This window comes from Opisthocomus hoazin, chromosome 7 (assembly GCF_030867145.1).
Source record: "Opisthocomus hoazin isolate bOpiHoa1 chromosome 7, bOpiHoa1.hap1, whole genome shotgun sequence".
Lineage (NCBI taxonomy): Eukaryota > Metazoa > Chordata > Aves > Opisthocomiformes > Opisthocomidae > Opisthocomus > Opisthocomus hoazin.
In genome coordinates, this window is record NC_134420.1 from 55,590,163 (window position 1) to 55,604,240 (window position 14,078).

Consider the following 14,078-nt stretch of genomic DNA (forward strand, 5'->3'; position numbering starts at 1 on the left):
CTGCCCCAGAGACATTCAAATCTCCTGGAGGAGAAGGACAAAGGACAAGGGGGTGACACACAGCAGCCAAAAGAGAGGTGTGAAAGCAGCAGGAGAAATGCTGTTTCCGTGAAGAGCTTTGGCAGGGGAGGGTGAGTTGAAGTGGGAATGAGCCGACTGGGAATATAAAGCAGCAGGAGAAACGACATTGTGGGGGAAAGCAGGGTGGAGCAAAAGGTAAAACAGGTACAAGCTGAAGAACAAAGGTTGATGGTGTGGAAAAAAGAAGAGTTTGCTCAAAAAGGCAGCCGACACTGCTGATCCTCCCTGCCTGCATGTCTCCTGCCCATTTTGTCTGCTGCTGCACATTTTGACCCTCTGTCAAATTCCTTCACGGTGTTTCTCTGTCTGAAAGGTGCCCCCTTCCCTGCTTGCAGTGTCCTCCTGGGCTCGGAGGATTACCCCATGCTTTGAGAGAGGACAGCCTGTGGTCTCCTCTCTGGAAATCTTGGTTGAGTTGCAGAGACTGAGTGGAATGCCAGAACCATGCAAACTGCAAAGCTGCATTAGCACTAAAGATTGCATGTTCAGGTTTGGAAAACACAGATCTGGGATGCTCTGGGGCATGGTGGGGAAAGCGGAGACTATAACCTGAGAAGGGACAGACAGACAGGCATGTACAATTGCATTCCTGCATGTTACAGGCATACGGATGGAAAAACAAGCCCTTGAAGTGACTACTTGACTTCCAGGAGCTGGAGACATCAAATGGTGTGTGTGACTTAGCTAACAATTTAAATCAGTATATCTGGATAATTTACAAATAAATCTCCATAAAGAATTGGCGTGGCAACTCATTAGCTGACAGATGTTAATATAAAAAGAGGGATAAATGTGATTTTTGGATGAGAAGAGAGGCGAATAATAACTTGCAGTAATATGTTTTTTCCTTTGTAAATGGCATTGGTGACACTTCTAATGGACTACTGGATAATGCTCAAGTGTCCACATTGTCAGCAGAACGTTGAAAAAATGTTGAGGTTGCAGAAAAGAGTTCCAAAAAGGCTTTGCGAAAATTAGAATTATAATTTGAGGTAATACTTTGTAGTAAAAGACTTAGAGTGCTTAACATGTTACGTTTATCGAAAAGAAGATTGAGAAGTGGCTTGATTACAGTGTGAGTACCTTCATGGTGAGAAAATGCCAGCTATTAAATAACTCTTTAATTTAGTGGAGAAAAGCATAGTAAGAAACAATAGTCGGAAACTGAAGCTGACCAGACAAATTTAAATGAGAAATTAGGCATAATTTGTTTTTTAACAGTAGGAATGATTTTTGACTGAACAAATTTTAAGTGCCAAATTCTCCACCTCTGGATGTGTCAGATGAGGACTAAGCTCCTTTCTGAAAGGTTCAGTCAAACACACATTTTTTTGTGATTCACTGCAGATGATATTGAGTAAAAGTTGATGGTTTGTGGTGTAATTTGGTGGTCTTTTTTGCCTAGAACTCCATGAACAGCTCATGTATCCACAAGAGCTCAATGCTTACTCTACCCACTTTATCTGATCGCTTCCTTCTTTATCAGAGCTCAATGCTTACTCTACCCACTTTATCTGATCGCTTCCTTCTTTATCAGCTGATAGGTAGAAAGCTGATGGATCTCTACACATTTGCATAGCAGTTAGCCCAAATCCTGGAGATCCTCCAATTCACATGCTAAATAACTGTAATTAGAAGTTAAAACACTTACAGCCTCAGTTGCAATCAAGACTGACTTCCAAGGGTATTTTTTGGGGCTGACAGCAACAGGAAGGCAGGTATGAAGGTTACATGAGTTGGGTGGAAATTGGACAGAAGTGAAGTGTTAATTCGACAAAGTGGAAAGTTGCTTAAATCTAGCACTCAGCAGGTACCCAAAACAGTTAAAATTGACAGGCAGTTCTTAGCAAGTACTGTCAGAGGGTGGCTGATAGGGTGCTGGGAACTGCTTGGCGTGGAGTAGATGACGTCTGGACTCTTCTGGATTAAACAAGTATTACATGAAGTCTGCAATCACGACTGGATTCAGTAATTCAGTTGCTTCTAGTCATACGGTCCCAAAAGGTCCGCTGCCGGGCTGTGCTGGTATGCACCAGCAGGAGCTCCAATCCAAACGCTGCAAACACATTTGTTTGGAGCAGTGTGTCTCCCATTGCTGTGGGCACTCCCTGAGTAGCCTAACAAGGGAGCTGGCTGGCAGGAACCCTGGTGTCAACAACAAATAAGGGCAAATATGTCCCAGATTTAGAGCCAGCGAGTTTAATAGTCACAGTACTTCACAGGACTGCTGAAAACGAACCGCAGCTGCCAGGCTGTTTGTCTCAGCAACTTCTGCCACTCCATGGGTCCTGGAAAAAAAAAAAAAGGGAAAGAACATCCCATTCCAGCAAAAGCCTGGTACAAAGCCTGCCCAAACGTGAATCAGTGCAGAGCCCTTTAAACACTGCGGCCCAGCCCCACTTGTGGCAAATTTACCCCATGATGAATCAGTGCTAAAATTGTCACATCTCAGAAGCCTGTCTTTTCTGCGCACAGCCTGCTCCTTTCTCACGCTTTCAAATGCACAGCCGGCCTGTTTTGTACCCAGCTGCCACGGTGTGATTTGCTTTGTGTTTATGCCTCAAGCTTTGCCTCTCTGTTTCCGTGTCCGCAGCCTCAGTCTATTTTACGTCACCCTAGCTGGAGCGCGTGCAAGAGAAGCATCCCCTCCAGCCACGCGCGAGGGCATCGGGGCTGCAGTGACACCGTAGAATTGCGTCTCGTTGCTCTGATTGACTCTGGGTGCTGCTGTGGGGCAATGGGGTGTCCTTGTACTCGCCAGCCCGCCTATTCCCACCCAGCACCCCGTCAGGTGCAGCTGGGCCGGGGGTCCCAGGGCGCCGTTCTCTGGCAGCTCTGCTGCCGCGTCCTGTCCGTCACCCGGGGAAGGTGATGATGCGTTATGGCAGGGGACAGACAGCCTGACAAACACAGCGTGACACCCGGCACCGGCACCCCACAGCTCCCAGCTCTGTTTGCACAGGCATCAGAGGCTCGGATTCGAGCCCAGAGCTGTGGTGCGGACCCTGCGTGGTAACGTGGGTGTAAATGAAGGAGCAGGGGTTTTGGAGCGGGTGGTGCGGCATTGGTGTGGAGTGGCGGTACGGGGCTGTGCTTTGGCTGCAGAGAGGCAGAGAGGAGGGGAAAGGGAGGGAGCGCTAAGGTAACCACAGAAACAGGGTATTCTTGGATATTAGCAATTGTGACCTACTTCTGGGTATTCACTCACTTTTTTAGTGCTGTTGACAAAGGAGGGGTAAGATGGAGAGCTTAAAACTCTGCGGGAAAAAAAGGGATCTTTCCATCATTTCCTAGGATTGAGATTATTCAGGATAATATTTAGCTAATGTAAATTTTTAACATATTTATTCCCTTGAACATCATACTGTTTTCATTCCTGCTTTGTATACTATACAAATATTCTGATAAGACATTACTGAAATATAATTGACAGGGCTGTATTGTTACGTGTACAGTGTAGATCGGAGTGACTGACTGGGGTGTCGTTATGCATGTGTAATGTAGCTGCTGTCAGTGACGTTAATCTTGGTCTGCGTTTGATTTAGATCAGAGAGCAACCCTTGTTCACATGTGGCACCTGAGCCTGCAGGGCTCCTGGTGACCCTGCTGCAGCTCAGGAAAGATCTCCATTAGTATCAGTGAAATCACACTGTTGTAAATGCAGGAAAAACCAGGCCCTAGGCTTCAGTGAGGTATGAAGAATTTACACGAGTATGTAACTGAGAGCAACTGAGTCTGTCTGTTTTACACCAGATTAAATATCTCTTTCAGATAAAAAAACAAGTGACAAGGAAAATGACAGTGGAATTCACGGTCATTCTGAAACTGTCAAAGGGGAGGCTTTACTGATAAACAGAAACAGATGGGAAGACCAGAACTGTGCCTGCTTTTGAGCAGTAAGCGTCCATTTTAAAGAATGGAAAATACATAATTTAGGGCTTTGACTGAACACCATTAAAGCTTTCACTTCATTGGACCACAGACCATCATAGTGTGAAAATCTGTACCTAGTGTGTTGATAAAGACAGACATTGAGGTGTAGATGAATAACTTTAGCTTCTAGTCTTCATTCACTTTTGACAATTCTGTACAAAAAAAAGTTAATAATGAGTCAGGGCTTGTCAAGGTGTTTTTAATATTTTTCTCAGCTGCAGTTCCTTCCTGCATACACAGCCTCAAACATTTAGACTATGCTGGCAAAATGAACCAGAAAGAGAAGAATCTCAAAGTCAGTGGTAGTGAAAGTGTAGCTTTCCAGCATGACTTCTTAGTAACTGCGAAGTGAAGCACAGATTAGCTAACGATACTAACATAATGTTGCCTGAATTCTATTCCAATATTGGGTATGTGCACAGCTGCTTTCTCTACAAATTGAAATCCACAGGTATGTTATAGCTGTATCTTCTGCAGAACTTGAATCTCAGCAGCAGGGTACTGTCTAAAGACATGGCTTGAGGAAATTCTGCACAGCCCTTCACCTACACCAGACATGGCTCAAGCCATGTTGTTAATTCTCAGAGCTGTAAATGACATGCTCAAATTTGACAATTGCCACTCTATGGGTGGAAAACTTGTATTAGATGCAGGTTAAATAATCTACCTAATGCCACACAATGATTCCTTTTGCAGGATTTTGTGGAAATGCATGAAGTCACAGTCTGCAGAGTGCAAGACTGAACCTTTGCCTTTGCAAGCATTGACCCCCAAATTTTCACTGTTTCTTTCATCTGTACAAGAAGGATTCATAGTCACCTGGTTTCTGCTGATGATCTAAGCACTGTCTCATGTAGACTTGCTTTGATCAGGTTTAGGCTGTCTGGATTAAAATCTTGGCTCCACAAAGGTCAGGAAGAGTCTTACCATTGACATCGAAGGGTTATGATTAATGAAGCTAAATGTCTGCCAGTTGCCCTTACCAGGAGCTTTGTCTACTCTACACGGTAGAGCCTCACCCACACAGTGCTACCCTGGCAGTAAACATCATGTGAACCTTTGGTGGAAACAATAGCAAATTTGGGGCACACACTGCACCCTGCCTCCTCCCGCCTCCCCGCATTCCCCACCATCAGCACAGACATCCTGGGGAGAGCATTAAGCAGGCACAAAGAAGCCAGCATGGAGGGGGGGAACGTGTCAACGGGCTGTGGATAATGCTGATCTCAATATGTAGTTTTGCAGTGCTGTCTAATGCCTGTGTCCTCAGGGAAGTAGACTTTCTTATTTTGAAAAGGGCTTGTACAGCAGGTTTGTGAAAGATTTTTTCAGAAAAAGCCTGTCTCAACAACCTATTAGTAACATACCCTTATGACAGGCTCAGATATTTCTAAAGCTCTTAGCTTAATTTATTGTGGTTGGGCTGTGTGATCTGGGGCTTTATTTTTTGAGAGGAGACTTTTTTTTTCTGTTACACTCCAAATTTGGTGGTTTTCAATTAAAAATACATGACACAAATTCACTTTCCAGTCGCATTTTTAGTATACTCCCTTCACCATACTGTCCTTTCTCTGCTAGGGAGTCTTATTCATTGAATAGTATTTCCCCATAAGCCTGTAAATTTCCTTCTTCATTTAAATAGTTACTTAGTCTTTCTTTATGATAAAGTTGAACTTAAATGAGATGTAATTTACATAACAAGTCACTCAGAGGCTATTGTGTGTCAAATAAAAAAAAGTGCCATATTTTATCCTTTCCAGCTGACAAGTAGAAAGAAATATGTTGAAAGGGACATATCCAGTTATTAAGGGGTTTTGACAGCATTTTTTCTTTTTTTTTTTTTTAATTTTCCCCTTGTCATAAACTAGGACTTTTAAACACAAAAAGATCCTGATATATTTGACCATGCTATCTGGACTTTATTCTTGACAACAGGCAGAATTACAATGCAAACGGCTTGTAGGAAGAAGCTACAAGAAAAAGGCAAAACTAGTAAGAGATCCATGGTGGAGTAGAGACCCAGTAAATGGACTCTTGTGTTCCACACATGAGCAATTCCATTTACTTCAAGTAAAACTTTGTAATACTAGATCTTTTAATTCTTATTTATCTGCTCAAAGTTGAAGATGTGCTTTGCTTGCGCAGGATTCATGCTGAATAGCACTTTGAAAGACTGAGTGGTAGGTAATTAGTAGAGTGTGAGCTTACAATTATCATCAAATACCTAAAGTTGTAAGGAACATTTGGGCAGCAGTAAAGCCTTATAACCTATGAAATACAAAACTGAGGTCATGACCACACAAGTATATTAAATATCCAAAGCAATTTTCTAAGTCTGGCAGTTGGTTTTGGTGTACAGGTCACATTTCAAAGTGGTAACAATCTGCCTATGGCAGTTTTACCCACCTCCCGTAGTATATTCTTTCCCAAGCCACAACACAGCATGTTCTTCACTAATAAAGCTCCTGCTATTCAGCAGAGAAGTGCCAGACTCTCAGTGGACAGTGACACCAATGTGCTGCAGTCAAGGTGACAAGGAAATACTTGCGGTGAAGAGAAACATGTAAATACAAGTCTTTCTTTGAAGAAGATGGGGTCTGCTGGGGCTTGACCCCACCTGTGAGCCCTCATGGACTGGAAGCTCTGAAACCCTCCAGCACCAAGGACTGACAGCTCTGTCCATGGCCTCCATCACCAGTAGCCATTTCTTCCTGATGTCTCCATGAAAAAATTAGCCCTATATTTGCAGCTTTTTACCAATGTCAGGATTAGCGGGAACACTGGGTATCCCACTGGGGAAAATCTGAGAATAACATTACTAATGTAATCCTTATGAATTCAAGCATCAGCCAGAGCCTTTCAGAAGCAGTAAAGGGGACGTGCTGCATCCTGCAGCTGACATAGCAACTTCAAAGTCCATGGACGGCGTATGCACAGTGCCACTAAGTGATATAAATACGTCTCTTAGCACTGCATGCCAGGCTCCCCGTTGATACAAGCTGTTCACAAGAGATTCAGCCTAAACCTATCCATAGACAGAAGGAACCCGAAAGGTTAGGGCTTTTTAGATGGAAAGTATAGGAGGTCTACAAGATCCAAGTTACTAAATACCCAGTGCTGCTTGCAAGTAACATTTTCAGTTGTGAGCTAATCTCTGTACTTTAACCTGCATATTCACCCACCAGGGAGAGCTTACTTTGGAATGGTGGGGTCCATCCTCACCAGAATGACAGAAAACTTAGTAGGATCCTTTTGTGCTGTCTCCCCACCTCTGCTAGATGAGGACAGTACACACGTTAGCACCAAGCCCAGCACCGCATCTCACCACACTGGGAAGTGCACGCCAAGTACACTGTGCCTGCACAATACCCCTCAGCAGGGATTCACATCAGTCAAAAGGCCCTAAAGCCAAACACAGTCCCCAAGCAGGGCCTAAATAATAAAAAAGAGATTATAGAAGTCACTGCAACAGGACCAAAGTCGTAGTGGAGATCCTGCAGTCAAATCTGGCTACATATAACTCCACGCTGATCTGGGGAGACACCTGATTCCATGACAGCTCAGTGGCAGCAACTCAGCAAAGTAGAGGGTATTTCTGCCATTTGTTGCAGTGTTCACTGACAGCACTACAGCAATGCAAGGACGAGTAAGAACAAGCTGGCAGTGCCAGGCAGCTATAGAGATTTGAAGTGTCCATCATTGCATCCCTGTCACAGGACGTAGGTTTCATTGTCAGAACTGGACACTGCCCCAAAGGATTGCCTGGATAGAGAGAGCCAGTAAGTGGCCACTGATCTTTGGATATTGCCTCCTCTTCTTAAAAATCCCTAGTTTTCAAATATCATGTTTTTGAAGGAAATAATCTCTCTTTTTCTTCAGTATGTTCCTAGTAGGGTGACAGGTACAGTACATCTGGCATTGGGCTACCCGATTATTTCTAAAATGGAAAGACAAAGGATTATCATTCACAAAGCCCATTATTGTGCTGTGGATCTCAGCACAGGGTGAATTTTGAATGGGAAAGGGGCATTACTATAGCAACACATAATGTAAGCACACAACCATCGTTTCCAGAAGCTCATAGAAGTTGCTTAGGTCTCATTTTCCTTTGGACAGCTTTTCTTTTCCCTAAAACAGATTTTGTGGGAAGTTGGCTGTAGGGAATTTACCTCTGTTTTACCTACTTTGATTACTGGTGAAGGAAAACAGTGACTGGAGGCATTTGCAGATTATTACATTTTTAAAATCCATTTTTTTGCACAATTTAGGAGGCTATATGCTTTTCTGGAAAAGCTGCTAATTGATTAGAGCACTAACTTGGATGCTTAAAATGCTTCTGGCCAGCTACAGAGTTGGGTGACCTTGGATACGTTACTTAACTACTATATGTCAGTAAAAGACATCTTTCCCTTATAAGGTTTTTGTTAGAATAAGAATACATAAGATTGTAAACTACTCAGTGTGGTACAGTCAATGATGTAGAATTAAGACAAATGTTTTTGTATTGGTAAAACACGGGTCTTAGATGACATTATTTGGTATGCATAATCAGACAAACACTGAAATAGCCAGGGAGCTGATTAAAAGTGTTCTGTGTAACCTTGTTGAGGGTGTAGCAAGTTGTCCTAGCCATACTTGGTTTGGAGAGTATCTTTATAGAAAAAGCACCCTCTGGTTCAGAACCAGAAGCTTTCTGTATGGCATCCAAGTCTCCCAGTCTCTATTCCTTCTCTACATTTATGTCTTGCTGTATTCCTGGTTTGTCCCATGCCAGGATTTTCAAAGCTGACTACATACCTTGGATGCTTCAATTTCTAGAGAGCTCTGAGGTGCCTCCTCAGTGCCCAGCTGCTCCTGTCACAGGCTGCAGGTACAGGAGAGCAGGAGACGCAGTCCCAGAAACAGACCCAGAGTTCAGTCTCTTTTCCCTCTAGAGCTGCAGATGTGCAAGGCAGGAACTGAGTTCAAGCCGCTCCACATTTCTGTGTTTCTGCTTGAATGCATCCATCTGTGAGAAACTCTACTGAGCCTGGAAATAGATATGTAGAGAGAGAGCTGTGGTGCTAGAATTCATAAAAATTTGCATTCTGCATTTTTTTCAATCCTGTAACATGTTAGAGACATATAGACCAATAGCAGTCAGACCTATTTAACCTCGGTAAATGCGTTCAGTTCACCCCCGGGTATCAAAGGGCTTTAAGCAGCAACCAACAAGCCCATGTGAACACATGCCCACCAGCCTGATGAATTGTGTGGTTTGACTTTTGAACAGTACAGAACAGTGCAGGCAGAAATAGTAGATAAATAATGAGACTCCCTTTGGTTTTAGGAACAAGGATTTTCACCCTCCAGAAGAGCCAGTGGTAGCCAGAACCTTGCTTCTGGGACTACCCCATTCGTTGAATGTTTGATTCCCTCCAGGGAAGCCGTGGGAAAATGCACTGAATGGCTGTGGAATAATCTGCCAATAGGCGAGCTTTCTTCTACTCCTACTTAGCATTTAGCCTAGACTAAAAACATGGGAATGAATTGCCCTTTAAAATGTTTTTAATCCTTTCTAATACAGTCATGGATGTTTTTGTCATTCATATCAGAATATAATTCATCTTCTGTGTCCTTTCAGGATCAAATGTCTACCTCTGGCATTACAGTTAATACCACTACCTGCCCTCCAGAAAATGTGAGGCATCGCTCTGAGTTCGACCTCTCATTCTTGCCATGCCTTGTTCTTTTCTTTCTGTGCAGAGAAACTAAAGCACAGAGCCTGGCAGCACAACTGCTTGCTACAGGGAAGGACACCTACTCGTGACAGGGGGATGGAACCAGGAGTGGCCAAGGCCTGGAAGGGAATTGAAGCAGTGCTAAAGCCACAGGCTCTGGTCCATTCCCATGCCTTGTGTAGGCACTGGCACTGAGCTACTGGGGCAGGAGCGGTCTGCAGCACACCTTGCCCTGCCAGGGCAACTCTCTCAGACACACATCAGTCTCTCATGGCTTTGGCCACCTCATCAGGCACTGGGAGAAGCAGATATTACTATCCCTTTACAAGGTAAAGAAACCATCAGACAGAAGTCCAATGAGGCAGATGTTCTCAGGTGAAGTCTCCTTTCTGGTGCTGTATTTTACTATGGTCTATTAGTTTTGTATTGAATTCTTGTTCTGTATGAAAAGTCTTTTCTGGAAGTGAAGCAGATGAACAAAGGCCAGGATGGGCTCCCTTTGGCTACTGCTAGCATTGCATTAGCAATGTGTATGCTAATTGCTAATGCAATGCTAGCACCCTGTGGCCCTGCTCACAGCAGCATCCTCGGATTCTGCTTCCTACAAACCCGGGTCTGATACACATGTAACCATGCCTAAACAGTCCTGTGATGTCCAAAGTACTATACTGGCATCTAAAGACATTGATAGTCACTTGACAACGAATTAAAAGAAATATAGACAATATGTATACTGATACATTTAATATAGAAATATAAGATAAAAGCACAAATTTAAACCTTTGTCCTTTTAATTTTTTTCCCCTCTTTTATACCAAGCTTTGCTGAGATTGGTCTTCTTTTAAATATTTTTAGAAATAATGAAATAACTGATGCATTGTAATCCCAGCAGAGGCCTCAGCATTGTACCCTCAGGCATTGCTCTGCTATTTCAGGCTCTGAAAGAGTGCAGTTTAATAGAGTGAGAAGATCAGAAAGCTTTGTCTTTGTCCTAACTTGATGTCTGAGTCTAGGATCTGCTCAAATGCTCTGGGATTTCTGCTTCGTTCTTTTAAGCATTATTCCAGTGCTGTAAGAGAAGACTCTTGAGCTGGGACCATGCTTCATCTCCAGAGGCGAAGCATCTTTAGGGTAATCTTTCCATTGCCTAGGGATTTGGGGGAACTTTAAGGCATCACTCAGCCTGAGGATTTCAAGCTACATCAGGGACCAGAAGAGCCACTGGCATATACCAGAGTAGTTTCCACAGCCCGAATCAGCCCACAGCCTCCAGAACAGCATATGCTACACAGTATTTTCTGCTCATAGTGCTGCTCCTTTCATCCCTGCCATCTTTGCTGGGCCTCATAAATCACCAGTCTTGGAGGCACAGCAGGGATTGTTCTTGTCTCTTAGTTACTCAGCTCCGGTCCATGTGTGCCTTTAGCAATGTACACTAGGACCAGACCTAGGACAGAGTCTGCCACTGTTCGGCTGGATTTCCAATGGTTTTCAAATTGTGACCGACGCAAACTTACTGAAGAAGATATCTGCAGGGATCTCATGTAACATGAATAATTAGTTACAGTCATAACTGAACAATCGTTACGCAGTGCGAGTTGCTGTGCATTTGCTTCTATCTTTAGGTAATCAAACCAACATTAGAAATAAAAAAATTATAACGAATTGGTAATGAATATAATAAAAAATTCTCAAGCATAGTCATTCAGATTTTAAATCTTTTTCCATAAATTCTGCTCATGCCTTTCCTCCCGTTGTCAATAAATAGTCAAGAAAAAGGTTCATGGTCAAAGCGTTCACAAAAATAGCTCGTTTTAATTAAGTGATAGAGAATATTCACAGAACTGTATTTCCTATTCATAACTGTCAAAACCACACCAGAAACCTTTCTTTAATAATTTTGCCTGCTCTAGCAGGACATGGAGACCTTCCACCCAACCTCTGTGTCCCACCACAGTTCTCAAGCTTTCTACATGCAGGAACAAGGCTCCTCTCTAACCATTTTCTGTTTGAAAAGAATCAGAAGAACCTGAATATTTTTAAAATATTGGCCTCTGCCTTATTTATCTGATATTCGGCATCGAAGCCCCTTTGTTGATTGAGATGATTTAAGCAGCTGAAGCAATTGCCCGAAGAAGTGGCCAAAGGGAAAACATGAGTGAGGATTTGACTTCTGTGAGCAAGAGTATGTACCGTAAGCAGTGGAAAAACTCAAATTAATAGTTACCTATGGCAGAAAGCCAGGAGCATGCAGAAGCTTTTTGTGCTATAAAACTAAGAAAACTGTCTTTTTGTTAAATCTTACGGTCATTGTGGATTTTGTGGATGTCCTTTGTAACGAAACAGAGATATGTAAAACCCAGTTTCCATGGCCAACATGCAACCCAAAAGCATGATAATTCTTGTCCTGTCAAAAAACACATGTAGGTGTTAAAAAGCTGATATTTAGTTGATCTGTCTCAAAAAAAAAGTAGAAAGAAAAAGGAAGAAAAGAAGACAGGGAGGTTAAGCCAAGGCGGAAGCGTAGGTGGGGCTGGGGTGGGAGGTCGGAGGCCATGGCTGTGGGGTCTCTCTGGAGGCGCTCTCTGCCCATGGGCTGGGCTACTGTTGGAGGAGCTGGGCTGAAAAACCAAATGGAGGAAGGAAGCAGGAAAAGCATTTCTGATCTACCTCAAAAAATCTGGGAAGTGGTGCCATGCTTCTGCCAGCTATGTGGCTTGGCAGAGGCAGGGGACCTGTGTGGGAAGGCTACAGAGCAGACAGGTGAATCTTAGTGTCACTGCCATCCATGTTTGCTTAAGACAGAGGAGGCAGCTCTTCCTGAGGTACTTTTAACACAGGTTAAATTCGTAATTCATTTCATGTGAGTTTCCTGCTAACGTGAGGGGAAAGAGGAGCCGGGGCAGGCTGCGTTAGGGAGGCTCATCGGTATGGAAGTCACATACTCCCAGTCATCTATTTAAGAAGCGTGTCAGTGCAGGGGTGGGAGCGCAGTGACTCAGCGCAGGCAGCGGCACCAGCAGCAGAGGAGACCTGCCACGGCCTTCGTCCCCCAGCACGGCTGCCCTGCCGGGCCACCTTCCCTCCTGCCTCCTTCCACCATCAGAGGCAAAGAGGCACCTCCAGAAAGCCACTGCCGGGCAGCCCCACATCGTCCATCTTCTCCCCCAGGCTGCGGAGGAGCCTGCCCCAGGCACGCGGGGAGGCCGCGGGGCACATGGGGTGCAAGGACAGCTTCCTTCCCCGGGAGAAATGGTGACTTCCAGTTGTGACCTGGAGCACGGTTTGCGACGGTGTCGCTTCAGTATTACACAGGGCCCAGCCTGCCTCGGACCTGCTGGGACGGGCAGAGGAGATGGGCACACCGGTGGCTGGTGGGCTGGCCGCATTCCTCTGAGGCAGGGCTGCTTGCATGACGTGCTTTGCCGATGGAAACTCTGTCCCCGCATGGTGGGGCTCCCAGCATGGTGCAGCACACCGGCATGGTGCAAGGCCTGGGGAGCCACAGCAGCTGGTGCCTTCCCCATCCCTCCTGGGGGGACCAACATGGAGACATGTCTAGCCACAGGGCTGCAGGGGCTCAGACAGCAGCTCGTCAGCAGGGTGTGCGCAATTTGTAACTCCGGTGGGTTCAGTGTTGCCAGAAATGTGATAATTTGAGATGCAGAGAGCCTCTTTTTCCGCTATCCTGCACCTTGTAAGCTAAAACAAAGCAGGCATGTATGCCCAGTATCTGCTTAAGGTGAACGTAAGGAAAACATTTGATTATTAATAATAAATTATGACATATATAATCAGGCAGGTCTGGGTCAATCTTAAGGAAAATGCTACTGAAGTTGTACCAGATCAATGGATAGCCACTTAAAATTGTTTTAGGTTGTTAGTGTTTCTCATTCTCCAAAACCATCTCCCAGAGATCAATTACGAAGCCGGAGCAGAAGTCAAGCAATGACCGTGTCTGTACAGCTTAGTTACGATGCAGGCCTACTTGGAGGGGCTGGAGACATTTTAAGTTAAAATGGGTTTTGGTGTTGGTAGCACATATGATTACACTCTGCCTCAAAAATCCTTTGAGGTAGCAAGTTGTCCATATCTAGATGTTTAAACGTGGTAAGATTAACATTGTGTCTCATGTATGCAAAAAATGGCAGATTTGCAGTATGAATTACTTTATTTTTTGCCTGAAGAGAAATAACGAGTGAGCAAGAACAATTTTCATAAGAGAGTTTTTCTTTTGCAAAGCGTCACGTGAGTCTAAAAAATGGCACTGGCTGTAGCAGGCCATCAGTTCAGAGGTATAAAACAACTAAACACAGAAAACTAACTAAGCCAAAAGCAAATCTT